Genomic DNA, 14395 nt, shown 5'->3' with positions numbered 1-14395 from the left:
ATTGCTTGTAACTGGTGTCCCCTATTGCAGTGTGATTAAGTCCCAGCTGCTCCGCTTCTGATCCACCTTCCTCTTAATGTGCCTGGGAAGGGAGTGAAGATGGCTGAAGTGCCTAGACCCTTGCCATCCATGTAGGAGATCTGGAAGGAGTACTGGACTCCTGGTCTTGGTCCTGTGGCCATTTCAGCAGTGAACCAGTGGATGGAAGATGTGCTCTCTCTCTTTTTCTCTTTTACATACTCACTCTTTCTCTGTTGCTCTGCATTTCAAATAAATAAATTTAAAAAAATCACCATTGACACTTTAATGTTTAATTTCTCAACTATATACAATTATACACATACACTTACGTTGGTATATGTGCCTACAAATAGATAGCTTCGGAAAACATGTGTGGTACCAATTAGGAAGCATATGATGTGTGTTATAAGAGGAGGTACACTTAAAAGAGTACCAGGTACAGGATGATTACCTCATGTCTTATTGAAATACATCTTGACTGCAAAACGTGGGCCATAGATTTTCCAGGCTTTTCGTTTGTGTGGGTTGTCTAATTTGTTTTGTCTTAGATACAGTCTAGAGGGGGAAAGCAAGCACACATTACATTTTATTTTAGGGCTAACAGTCAAGCCCTGCAGTAGGCCCCCTTGGCCTTCATGTAAAGCCTTGCTCACCACATTTAGAACCTCAGCCTTTTTTTTGCGTCTTACTTGGCTTCCTCCACATCCCTCACAGAATACCTTCATCTTCACTAACAAGTACCTCAGTGACAACATACTACCAAATCTTGTAGCATCTCTTTTTATGGAATTAATGACATCCAAGATTGATAAAGCATCTGTTTGCATAGATGACAAGTCCACCAGAGGCTTGATGTGTAATAATACCCAGTAACAGTGCCAGCATTGTGGTGTAGTGGATTAAGTTGCCACTTGCAATGCTGGCATCCCATATTGGAGTGCTGGTTTGAGTCCCGGCTGCTCCACTTTTGCTCCAACTCCCTGCTGATGGCCTGGGAAGGCAGCAGAAGATGGCCCAATGGCTTGGGCATCTGTTGCCTCCATCATGCCTCTCCCTCTCACTCTCCATCTATGTTTCCATCTCCCTGTCCATCCTCTCTCTCCTCTCCCTCTCCATCTCCCCCTCCCTCTCCCTCACCCCTCTCTCCCTCTCCCTCCTCTCCATCTCTCCCTCTCCCTCTGGCTCCTCTCCCTCTCCCTCTTCTCCCTATCTCTTCTCTCCCTCTCCCTCCTCTCCCTCTCCCTGGCAGAGGCTTTAACACACTGTGCCACTGCACTATCTCTCAACTTTCAAATAAATGAATCTTTAAACAATAATAAAATCCAATAATGCTGTGTTTTTTAAGAATGACATTGGTGTTTTTGGCTAAACAACATCATGATAGATATAAAAACTGCTTTGCCAAGTAGTATGTACATGTAAAGCTTACAGAAATCTTTAGAAACTTACATAAAAATGATCTAATGTTGCTTCTCCAATATGAACACATTGTTTCAAAGGACAAAACTATATGCTGTAGTAACAGCCATTTTTCAGGAGTAGCACCAGGTTTCTCTATTTGAGGGACTTTGCTCATTGTAATGAATCAAAGTTTATTGTTTGTTTACATCCAGATATATATGGATAAAAATTTTCCATGTAATCCAACATTCGCCCTCAAAATCCAATAATTGTGTGTGCATCACAGGAGTGTGTGTGAGATGTTCCCTCTGCTGTCTTACAGGACTTGGGATGCCACTTGAGCCAGCTCAGATTTGCAGCAGAGTAGTGTTGGATGTGATGAATATCAAATCGAGCCACGTGCAATTGCAACCACCTTAACTCTAACCTGAATAATTTTCAAAATTTCTTTTCCTTTGTGTTGTAGGGTATGTTGATATCATCTTTTTGCCCCCACGGAACAAAACCCCGAAGTAGAGCACTTCTAGATTCAGGAATGAGTTTCCAGATATGGGTAAAATGTTCTTGGGAATAATTGTTGGACCTCTCAGTTGCAGAGATGCCCACTTGCTCGGGAGGACGCCCAAAGATCCAGACCAGTTGATGCAAAAAGCACGAGGTTTTTATTGAACGTTTGCGCAAACGGGCCCCCACCTCAGGCAGTGAGGAGCCCTGAGCGGCAGTTTCACACAGGTTATATAGGCAACGAATTAGCATATGGAATGCAGAGGTGGCACGGGATTGGCTGGTTCGGAGGGACAATTAGCATACCGGAGAGTGCTGAGGAGAGTGCTGAGGGAACCAGCTGAGGAGAGTGCTGAGGAGAGTGCTGAGGGAACCAGCTGAGGAGAGTGCTGAGGAAAGTGCTGAGGGAACCAGCTGAGGAGAGTGCTGAGGAGAGTGCTGAGGGAACCAGCTGAGGAGAGTGCTAAGGAGAGTGCTGAGATTCTCCGAAGGGGAGTGGCAACTCTGCTCTGGGCATGCCCAGAGGTTATCTGAAGGGGATTGACTTTTCCTTCCCAGAGAACGTCCTGCCCGCTGGACTCTGGGGAACATCTAACCTCTTAAGAAGCCCCTGATATCTGCCCAGGCCTAGTTTCTTGTCCCTCTCCCCCATAAGGGTCCTTCATAATAACCTTCAAATCCATTTAATAAATGCTTTTTAATAAAATGTTTCCTGATTGAGTTGTTAGAGAAAAGTGTAATTGTGAGACTATTAAATTATTTCTTGTCTCTCTTACCCTCTCCCCTGCTCTCCCCAGCCCATCTGGCTCCCCCTACCCAATAATAAACCTTTCCTCTAACTCTGGTGACTGGTGTGTTCTTTGGCAGCTTTACATTGATGCCATGACTCGGATCCAGGCTCCCTCACTGACCTTGCTCTCCCTTTGGGAGAGCCTCCAGAAATTGTGCCTTAGATTAGCACAGGTTGATGATTGCTCCTAAGTGGACCAGCACTTATTGGGGACCTGCCATATTTTGAATTCAAGGTACTGTGCATAATCATATTGAATTTCACTGGGAGTACATTATCACCACACTCAGGATCTGATTTTAATCCTTTGTAACTTAGAACACAGTCCTCTGGCATGGCCCAGGAGGATTATGCAACAGTTGAGACTCACATAGGTTTTAAATAATCACATTGAGTAAACACAAAAGAGATTATAACAATTAGCAAAAGAATTGCCATTATACCTTTCACACATTCATTGAAGATTAGGCTGTTTCTATCGGATTTCTATTATATCCATACCTGTTATTTTCTATGAAAGATGTATTGAACCAAAAGAAGAATGCACATTTGTTGTAGTATTTGGGGAGATTCTAAAAAGACACGGTTAAAGAAAAAATGGTTATTTTCATAGTAAAATTGATACCAAGAACTAGTTCCAGAGGATATTCCCTTTGGATTCTTTCCTTTATTCCTCTATATATTGCACTAACAACTGTACCCATTAAATAGGCAGCACTCTACCCCTGATAATACACCTCAAGACACAAGGATGATACTAATAGAATGCTGTTGCTCTGTCCTTTTGTTTCTATCAGGAATTTCAAGTATGGCGTGGGCTTTGGGCATAGCAGTTAATATGCCACTTGGGACACCCACATCCTATATAAGAGTGCCTGGATTCAAGTCCCAGCTCAGCTCCTGATTCCAGCCTCCTGTTAGTGCACAGCCTGGAGGCAGCAGGTGATGGGTCCCTGCAACCCACATGGGAGACCAGATTTGAATTCCTGGCTCCTAGCTTCAGCTTTCCCCAGCCATGACTCTTGTGGGGAATTGAGGCATAAACTAACTGATGGGCAGTCTCTTCTCTCTGCCTTTTTTGTTGTTTAATTTATTTTTAAGGAATACAAATTTCATAAGTACAATGTTAGAAATATAGTTATTCTTCCCACCATACCCACCCTTCCACCCAAATTCCCACCCCACCTCCCGCTCCCCTTGCCAGTCTCATTCTCCATTAAGATTGATTTTCACTTAGCTTTGTACACAGACCTACCATATGGCCTATACTTAGTAAAGATTTCAACAGTTTGCACACACACACACACAAACTGAGAACTAGTATTATAGTTAACTCATAATGAAACTTGCCGGTGCTGTAGCTCAACAGGCTAATCCTCCGCCTAGCTGCGCCAGCACACTGGGTTCTAGTACCAGTTGGGGCGCCAGATTCTGTCCCGGTTGCCCCTCTTCCAGGCCAGCTCTCTGCTGTGGCCCAGGAGTGCAGTGGAGGATGGCCACCCCATTATAGACCAGGAGAAGCACCTGGCTCCTGCCCTGGGATCAGCACGGTGCGCTGGCCGCAGCGCGTCAGCTGAGGCAGCCATTGGAGGGTGAACCAACAGCAAAGGAGGACCTTTCTCTCTCTGTCTCTCTCTCTCACTGTCCACTCTGTCAAAAAAAAAAAAGAAGAAGAAGAAGAAGATACTCATTGAGGGCAGAGGTCCTACATGGGGTGTTAGTGCACAGTGACTCCTGTTGTTAATTTAACAACTAACATGCATATCTATGATATCAGTGATCACCTGAAGCTCTTGACATGATCTACCTAGGTTATGGAACCCTTTTAAGTCCACTAACTGTTAGTATTTGGACAAGGGCATAAGCAAAGTGGAAGTTTTCTCCTTCTGTTAGAGAAAACTACATCCTTTTTTGATGGCCAATTCTTTCTGCTGGGGTCTCACTCACTGAGTTCCTTCATGTAGAACATTTTTTGCCACAGTGTCTTGGCTTTCCATGCCTGAAATGCTCTCATGTGCTTTTCAGCCAGACAGGAACCTTAAGGGCTTAATCTGATGTCAGAGTGTTATTGAAGTGATTGTCATTCTGTTAGTCTACTGTGTGGGCTGCTTCCCATGTTGGAACATTCTCTCTCTCTCTCTCTCTCTCTCTCTCTCTCTCTCTCTTTGACAGGCAGAGTGGACAGTGAGAGAGAGAGAGAGAGAGAGAGAGAGAGAGAGAAAGGTCTTCCTTTACCATTGGTTCACCCTCCAATGGCTGCTGTGGCCGGCACACTGCACTGATCTGAAGCCAGGAGCTAGGTGCTTCCTCCTGGTCTCCCATGCGGGTGCAGGGCCCAAGCACTTGGGCCATCCTCCACTGCACTCCTGGCCCACAGCAGAGAGCTGGCCTGGAAGAGGGGCAAACGGGACAGAATCTGGTGCCCCGACCAAGACTAGAACCCGGTGTGCCAGCACCACAGGCAGAGGATTAGCCTATTGAGCTGCGGTGCTGGCCATATTCTCTCTTTTTAAATTCTATCTATTATTATTAGCAGGCACTTGATTTTATATATATATATATATATATAATCACTTTAACACTTAATATGATTACTTTAACAACTAAGATGGCATTTTTTTCCATCAAGCTTAATGGGATTTAGAGTCCCATGGCAAGTTTTTAAACTGTACCCTTAGCATTAATTCCACAGGAATATATGCAGAATTATAGAACTTTACAGTTACAAACTTCCTCCTCCCTCTGTTATTCCCACTCTTATTTTTTACTGAGATCTATTTTAATTGACTTTATATATATATATACACACACATATATGTACATAAGTATATATATATACATATATATACACATATATTTATGGTTATCTGTTAAGGAAAGAGTTCAAAAATAGTATGAAGAAAAAATAACAACAAAAAAACCTGTTCGCGACAGTCAAGATAAGGGGAGCTCAAGACATCCCTTCTTGAAGTGAATGTTGATTTCAGTTCTACAGATTTTGTTTTAGGTGCTCTATCAGTTCTCACAGATGAGAGAGAACACATATGGTATTTTTCCTTTTGGGACTGGCTTATTTCACTAAGTATGATGTTTTCAAGATTCATCCCTTTAGTTGCAAATGAACTGATTTCATTTTTTCTTTACTGCTGTGTAGTATTCCATAGTGTATGTATCCCATTATTTCTTTATCCAGTCTTTGGTTGATGGGTATTTATTTTGATTGCATGCCTTAGCATTGTGAATCAAGCTGCAATAAACATGGAGGTGCAGATAACTCTTTTGTTTACTGATTTCATTTCCCTTGGATAAATTCCCAGGAGTGGGGTGGCTGGGTCAAATGGTAGGTCTATATTCAGATTTTTGAGGTATCTCCAAACTGTCTTCCAGAGTGGCTTTACCAGTTTACATTCCCACCAACAGGGGATTAGGATACCATTCCCCAAACATCCTTGACAGCATTTGTAGTTTGTTGATTTCTGTATGAAAGCCATTCGAATGGGGCTGAGGTGAAACCTCATTGTGGATTTGATTTGTATTTCCCTGACAGCCTGATCCTTAACAATTTTTCATGTGTCTGTTGGCCCTTTGGATTTCCTGTTTTGCAAAGTGACTGTTTAAGTCCTTTTCCCATCTCTTAAGTGGGTTATCTGTTTTGTTGTTGTGGAGTTTCTTGATCACTTTGTAGATTCTGGTTATTACTCCAGTATCAGTTGCATAGTCTGTAAATAATTTCTCCCATTCTGTCAGTTGTCCCTTCACTTTGCTGAGTGATTCTTTTGCCTTACAGAAACCTTTCAATTTGGAATAATTATATTTGTAAATTTTGACTTTGACTGCCTGTGCTTCTGAGGTCTTTTCCAAAAGTCTTTGCCTGTGCTATTGTGAATGGGTTTGATCTTAGAAGTTGAATATCAGCTGTGGCATTTTCTGTGTCTACAAAATCTGTTGATTTTTGTGTGTTGGCTTTATATCCTGCTACTTTCTACAAGTTCCAATAGTCTCTTAGTGGAGTCTTTTGGATCCCCTATATGTAAAATCATGTCACCTGAAAATAGGGATTTTTTTTTACTTCCTCCCTCCCAAATTTGTATCCCTTTGATTTCTTTTCCTTGCCTAATTGTTCTGGCTTAACCTTCTAGGGCTATATTGAATAGCAATGGTGACAGTGGGCATCCTTGTTGGGTACCTGATCTCAGTAGGAATGCTTCCAACTTTTCCCCATTCAGTAGGACACTGGTCATGGTTTATTCATAAATTGACTCAAGTGTGTTGAGAAATGTTTCTTCTGTTCCCAGTTTCTTAAGTGTTGTTGTCATAAATTGCCTTGATTTTATTGAGGAATGTTACCTCTAAACCAATTTGCTTAGAGTTTTCACCATGAAAGGATATTATATATCATCAAATGCTTTCTGTGCATCTTGAGATAATATATGGTTTCTGTTAATCTTTTTGTTAATGTGATTAATTGATTTGTGAATGTTGGACCATCCCTGCATACCAGGGATGAATCCCACCTGGTCTGGGTGGATGATCTTTCTAATGTACTGTTAGATTCTATTGTCTAGAATTTTATTGAGGATTTTTGCATCTATGTTCATTAGTGAAATTGATCTGTAATTATCTGTTGCATCTTTTTCAGGTTTAGAAATTGAGGTGGTGCTGGCTTCATAGAAAGAATTTGGAAGGATTCCCAACCTTTCAATTGCTTTGAATAACTTGAGAAGAATTGGAGTTAGTTCTTATTTGAATGGTGGTAGAATTTGGTAGTGAAGCCATGAGGTTCTGGGCTTTTCTCTATTGAGAGGGCCTTTATTACTGATCCAATTTCCATCTTGGTTATGGGTCTGTTGGTTTTCTGTTTTCATGGCTTCACTTAGGTAGCTTGTTTATGTCCAGGAATCTAGCCATTTCTTCCAGTTTCCCAGTTTGTTGGCATATAGCTCTTTGTAGTAATTTCTGGTGATTCTTTTTATTTTTGTGATGTCTTTTGTTAAATTTCCATTTTCATCTCTAATTTTGTTGATTTGGGTCTACCTATCCTTTTTTTTTTTTTGGTTAGCTGGGCCAATAGTAGGTCAGTTTTGTTTATTTTTTCAAAAATAGCTCTTTAGTTTGCTGATGCTTTGTATTGTTTTTTTGAATTCAATTTTGTTGATTTCTTCTCTAATTTTAATTATTTTTCTTTTTTTTTCTTTTTTTAACTTTTATTTAATGAATATAAATTTCCAGAGTTCAGCTTATGGATTACAATGGCTTCCCCCACCCCATAACTTCCCTCCCACCTGCAACCCTCCCCTTTCCCGCTCCCTCTCCACTTCCATTTGCATCAAGATTCATTTTCAATTCTCTTTATATACAGAAGATCAATTTAGTATAAAGATTTCAACAGTTTGCACCCACATAGAAACACAAAGTGAAACATACTGTTTGAGTACTAGTTATAGCATTAAATCACAATGGACAGCACATTAAGGACAGAGATCCCACATGAGAAGCAAGTGCACAGTGACTCCTGTTGTTGACCCAATAAATTGACACTCTAGTTTATGGCGCCAGTAACCACCCTAGGCTCTCGTCATGAGTTGCCAAGGCTATGGAAGCCTTCTAAGTTTGCCGACTCTGATCATATTTAGACAAGGTCATAAAAGACAGAGTGAGAATAGTAACCAATGATCCTAAGAGTGGTATTTACCAGGTTTGAACAATTATACAGCATTAAGTGGGGAAGAGGACCATCAGTACACACAGGTTGGGAGTAGAGCCATTGGTGGTAGAGTAGAGGTTATGATCACAAAGGAATGAGGCCCAAGTGCGCTAGACAGGGTCTAGAACAAAGGACAGAGTCATTATTAGAGGAGCTAAGAAAGGTGCTGTCTAAGCTACAAGTAATTTTTCTGATTGAGAGGCAAATAGAACCTGATAGAAGGGGCTTGATAATAATCTGGTGGGCTTTAGGCCTTGTAAGTTAAGAGGCCCAGACCTATCTATCTCTTCACATGGGGTACATCCTAAGGGAGGTGTGAACCTCCTAGGGGAAGGCACTCTGTTGACTTTCATTACTTGGCTGGCCTAGGAGGAGAGCTGGCCAGGTAAAGGCAGGGGGCATCTCTAACAAGAAATTTATAGTTCTGCCTGCAATGTTGCTGACCCTACTTGACCATCCCCTCAGCTGCAGTGGTCACTTTGGAAGTTGGGCTGAGTGAAGGGCTTTTCAGCTTAGAGCCAATAGGATCTGTGGCTCTGACCTGGGCATCCTTCGACTCCAGGGCAGGTCCATTTCCAGTGATCCAACTTTTGGCAGAGCTGCCAGGGCTCTTCACAAGCTGACTTCTGCTGAAGCCCAGGCTTACCACATTGAAAGCCACTGCAGTGGACTGGCCTGTTGGGTCTCCTTGAGTGCAGATCACTGTACAGATCAGCCATTAATAGGCCTGCCACCCATTGCTTCTGATGCCTAGCTTTCTTTTCTTCCTGGTTTTTGTTAAAGCAGACCAGAGGATGCAAGTCAAGGGAGTGCCCGTGTCCCATCTCTAATCTTCGGTGGCCTGAACTACAAGTCTATAGTCACAGGCACGTTCTGTAGTAGTTTTTCTAAGGTAGACAATGCCCATGAGGAAAATTATATTCTCACTTAAAAACTTTCTTTCCCTTTGGTCTGAAAGGGAGGTTTTTTCTACTTACTGTACTGCTTTCGGTGGAGCCTTAGAGGCTTGAGATGAGTGTGGACTGAGAGCTGTGTTTGGTTCCTCAGGGTTGAGGGTGTGTCAAAGATGACACTCCCAGGTTAGGTGTGGTAAATCTCTCTTTCTTTCTTTTTTTGATTCAAAAGGGAAGTAATTCCGCACAGCTGAATGCAATTGGAGGTAGTTAGCAGGCAAATGATATACCCACAGGAGCCAGAGATCAGAAGCTCTTTCCCAAGGACCACACAGGGAATCTCTGCTGCCCTCAGTGTGGGCTCCAATTCTCCTGCAGTCTCCCACTGGGTTGCCAAGTTAGATGCTAATCTCCTGTTATTTCACCCCTTCCCCCAGAGTCAGGTTTTTCTGCTAGGCTCAGGGCCAGTGCAGACCTGAGGTCACCCTGCTTATGACGTATGTCCAAAATGGCGCCTGTTCTTTGTCTTGCTTGCCTTTGAGAGGTGAGCAGAGAGAGAGAAACTCGTGTCCGTATTGGTCACTTTTTTTTTCCTCTCTCTCTTCTAGTTAGCCTGGTGAACTTTTCCCCATGGAGTTTCAAGCCTCGTTCCCTCTAGTCTCCTCTTTCCACTTGCCCGCTGGTGTCTCGGGCTATTGATGTTCGGCTCACCTCTCGTTCCAGCACTGGTGTGTTGATTCTGCCGCTGGTGTCCCGAACTTGGGCTCCCACGCTCTCCACGCAGGTCCACTGTGAATCACTAGTTCCAGAAGAGTTTCCTCTGCTGTTTTTTCCCCTACTCTTCCTTGACCCTGCAGTATCTCCACTTTTATTAAAGTGTCTCTCCCCTGGACTAATAGTGTGCTACCTTCCTATTCCTCCATCTTGCCATTCTCCCCTAATTTTAATTATTTTTCCCTACTAGTTTTGGTTTGGTTTACTGTAGTTTTTCTAGATCCTTGAGATGCATTCATTTATTTGGTGCCTTTCCAGTTTTTGATGTAGGTACCTATTGTTATGAACTTTCCTCTCAACACTGCTCTTGCGGTATCCCATAAGTTTTGATACGTTGTTTTGTCATCTTCATCATTTCCAGAAATTTTTTTATATTTCTATTGATTATTGTATGACCCATTATTCATTCAGAAACATGTTGTTCAGTCTCTAAGAGTTTGCATATGTTCTAGAGGTTCCTGGGTTGCTGGTTTCCAGTTTCATTGCATTATTGTCTGAGAAGATGCATGCTATGATTTAGATTTTTTTGAATTTGCTGAGACTTGCTTTATAGTTGTATATGGTGAGTCCTAGAGAAAGTTCCATGCACTGCTGAGAAGAATGTGTATTCTGCAACTGTAGGATGAAAAAGTCTGTTGATATCTGTTAGGTCCAGTTGGTCTATAGTGTCCAATAAATCTGCTGGTTTTTTTTTTATTTCATAAATGTGAATTTACAAAGTGCAACTTTTGTATTGTTGTGACTTCCCCCACAACCTCCCTAAATCTGCTGTTTCCTTGCTGAGTTTCTGTCTGGTTGATCTGCCCAATGCTGAAAGTGAAGTTTTGAAGTCTCCCAATACTACTGTATTGGAGTCTATGTCTCTCTTTAGATCTCATAACATTCTTTTCCATAGCCAGGTGCCCTGTAATTAGGTGCATATACATTTATAATAATCACAGCTTCTTGTTAAATTAATCCCTTAATCATTACATAGTGACCTTCTTTTTCTCTTTTAAACTATTTTGTGTTAAAGTCTATTTTGCCTGATATTAGGATGGCTTACACCATCTGTTTTTTGGTTTCTTTTGGCATGGAATATCTTTTTCCATCCTTTCAATTTCAGTCTGTGTGCATCTTGTTTGGTGAGATGTGTTTCTTATATGGAGTAAATAGATAGCTTTTGTTTTTAAATAGTTCAGCCAGTCTGTGTTTCCTATCTGGATAGTTGAGACCATTTACATTCAAGGGGACTATTGATAAGTAACAACTTTGCCCTGCCATTTTTCCAAAAATATTCCTATTTTTTACTTTTAATTTCTCATGAACTTTTACTGAGAGATTTTCTTTCTTTACCTTCTTTTGTAGTGATGAGCGTGTTTCTGTGTGCAGCACATCCTTAAGCATCTTTTGTAGGGCTGGACGGGTGGTATCAAATTCTTTCAATTTCGAATTGTTATGAATGAGAGCTTTGGAGGGTATAGTCTTCTGGGTTGTCAGTAGTTTTCTCCTAAGACTTGGAATATATCTCGCCATTCTTTCCTAGGCTGTGGGTTTCTGATGAGAAGTCTGCTGTGAGTCTAATTGGAGATACTCTGAAGGTAATCTGGTTTTTTTCTTGTGCACATTTTAGAATCTTTTCTTTTATGTTTTACTGTGGTGAGTTTGGTTTACAATATGTTGTGGTGAAGATCTTTTCTGATCATTCTATTAGGTGTTTCAGGTACTTCCTGTACTTGGATGTCCTTTTTTTCCCCCTCCAAATTAGGGAATTCTTCTGTTATTATTTTACTAATCCTTTCTCTATTTTCAAACCTTCATAAACTCCTAGAACCCATGTTCAGTCATTTGATAGTATCCTGTAGAGTTTCAACGTTTTTTTTGTTTGTTTGTTTTTTGATTTCCTTTTGTTTTTGGTTTGACTATATAATTTCCTCTGCTTTGTGTTCTAAGTCTGATATTCTTTCTTCTGCTTCACCAAATCTATTGTCTCAGGCTTTCCACTGTATTTTTTTAGTTGTATTGCATTCTTCATTTCATTTTATTTTTCTTTAAGATCTCAACTTTATGGGAGAAATTTTCTTTCATGTCCTGTACAGTTTCAGTAGTTCATGCATTTGCTTCTGATTACTTCCCTGTAATCTTATCATCATTTTTAAATTCCATTTCTTGCATTTCTTCCATCTCACTCATTATCTTCACAATATAGTATTGAAGTGTTGTGTTCTTTTAGGGGTGTCATGTTATCTTCCTTATTCTTGTTTCTTCAATTGGTGCATTTGTTGTTCGGCATTTGTGGAGATAGTCGTTGGTTTCTTTCTTTCTTTCTTTTTTTTTTTTTTTTTGCTGTGGTGGCTTTTATCTTTGTACTATGAATCTTTAGGTAAGTGGAGTGTCTGCTTTCAGTGACTATCTAGAGGCTTGTAGTGGGTGTGGTCAGAGAGCTCTTAAGTTCTCTAGGTAAAAGGGCACATCTAAGGTGCATACCCAGGTTTTGCCTGGTAAATCTCTCCCATTTTTTTTAAATAAGGGAGGTTTATTCTTTTCAGCTGAGATCCTCTCCTGAAAGGAGACCAGTGCCTGAGTTCTAGCCTCAGTGGGTATAATATTCATCTGCTCTGCCCCTAAGACCACACAAGGGATCTGTGCAGTCCTCATTGTAATTTCAGATACCCCTGCAGTGTTCACCAAGTAACCAGGGAGCCCTGAGCTTATGGAGTCTCCTACAGTGATTGCCCAAATCCTAGCCACACTGTAATTCCTCCTGCAAAGCCTAAGTTTTTTTCCATAGTCTTTGCACAGAGGCTTCCCACAGTCACAAGCTCCTAGCCCCCTGTTAGTTCTCCCCACCAGAATCCGGAGTCTCTACTTGGCTGGTTGCTGGGGGTGGACACAAACTGGTGCATCTGTATGTATGTCCAAATTGGTGCCTGCTCTATCTGCTTGTTACAGGATGCCATTGTAAAGAGATTGGGGAAAAATGTGCCCTTTTTTTTATCCTCTAGTTTGGCAGGTACACTGTCACCCATGGGTTTCCAAGCTGGGTTGATTATAGGCTCTTCCTGCAACTTTATCACCACTGGATTGGGTTGCTGTGGTCTGGTATCACCTCACTTTCCAAGATTGGTGCGTAGGCTTTCAGCTGCTGGAGTCCTGAGTTGTGGGCATCCGCACCCTCCATGTCAGTCTACCATGTCCCTCTAATTTGTGTTTCCTCTGCCTTTTTTTCTCTAACTCTAACTCTTCCATGAGGCTGAACTCTCTCCACTTTTTTTAAACTTTCTTCTCCTGGACTAGAGCAGTAATGTCCTTCCCTAAAGACCATCTTGGGACTCTTCCCTCTCTGCCTTTAAATATATAACTTTTAAAAATTTTAGGGGAATGGTGTTGTGGTGCAGCAGATTAAACTCTGCTTGCAGTGCCACCACACCATATTGGAGTGTCGGTTCTAGTTTTTACTGCTCCTCCTCCTATCCAGCTTCCTACTAATGTGCCTAGGAAGGCAGCAGAAGATGGTCCAAGGATCTGTGGTCCTGCCAACCATGTTGTTGACCGAGAGGGAATTCCTGGCTTTTATTTTTATCATGTCCCTGACCTGGCTGTTAAGGCCATTACTGCCTCTCTCTGATGCTATGCCACCTGCTCATTGACTGCATATCTTCTGGATGCCCAACCCCTTTCCTATTGACTCTGCAAGGTGTGCTGCTCTCTTCTCAATGGATCTGTAAATAATCAAAACAACTTTTGGGGTGGGCATTTAGCTTAATGGTTAAATAGCCTCCTCCCATACTGGAGTTTGATACCCATCTCTAGCTCCTGACTAAAGCTAGTGTAGACCCTGAAAGACCCAAGTGATTCTGTTTCTGTCATATAATAGAAGACCTGGACTGATTTCCAGGTTCCAGGCTTCCACTCAGCCTTGTCATAGCCATTGTGTGCACTGGGAGAGTGAACCAGCAAATGGAACCTCTCTGTCTTTCATATGTCTCTGTTTCTCAGTTTTTTTTTTTTAAAAAAACCTGCTTCTGGTGTGTGTGTGTGTGTGCTTCCTCTGTTCTCTCCTGATCAACAGCCCTGGACTTTACTTTCAGTTAGTGTTCACCTAGGGCGTTGCTATCTTGGTAGGACAAATTGGACAAAGTCCAACAATAGCCACAAGGGCACTTGTCAGTGTACACCATGGAATCCTACTCAAGAGTTAAAAAAAAAAAGAATTCCTGTTGTATGCAAAAAAATGGATGAAACTGGAAAGCATTATACTTAATGAAATGAGCCAGTCCCCAAAACACAAATGCCTTATGTTCTACCTCATCTGTGGTAACTAACAGA

The 14395-nt window shown here is 41.7% G+C and overlaps 1 pseudogene; it reads right to left on the bottom strand.

Moving 5' to 3' along the window:
- Window positions 1-473: 473 nt before the first annotated feature.
- Window positions 474-14395, bottom strand: part of LOC133762108 (phosphatidylinositol 3,4,5-trisphosphate 3-phosphatase TPTE2-like) — a 68334-nt pseudogene continuing 54412 nt past the window's right edge.

The sequence above is a fragment of the Lepus europaeus genome, chromosome 6 (genome assembly GCF_033115175.1).
Source record: "Lepus europaeus isolate LE1 chromosome 6, mLepTim1.pri, whole genome shotgun sequence".
NCBI classification, from domain to species: Eukaryota; Metazoa; Chordata; class Mammalia; order Lagomorpha; family Leporidae; genus Lepus; species Lepus europaeus.
This window is presented reverse-complemented; position numbering and strand designations above follow the sequence as displayed.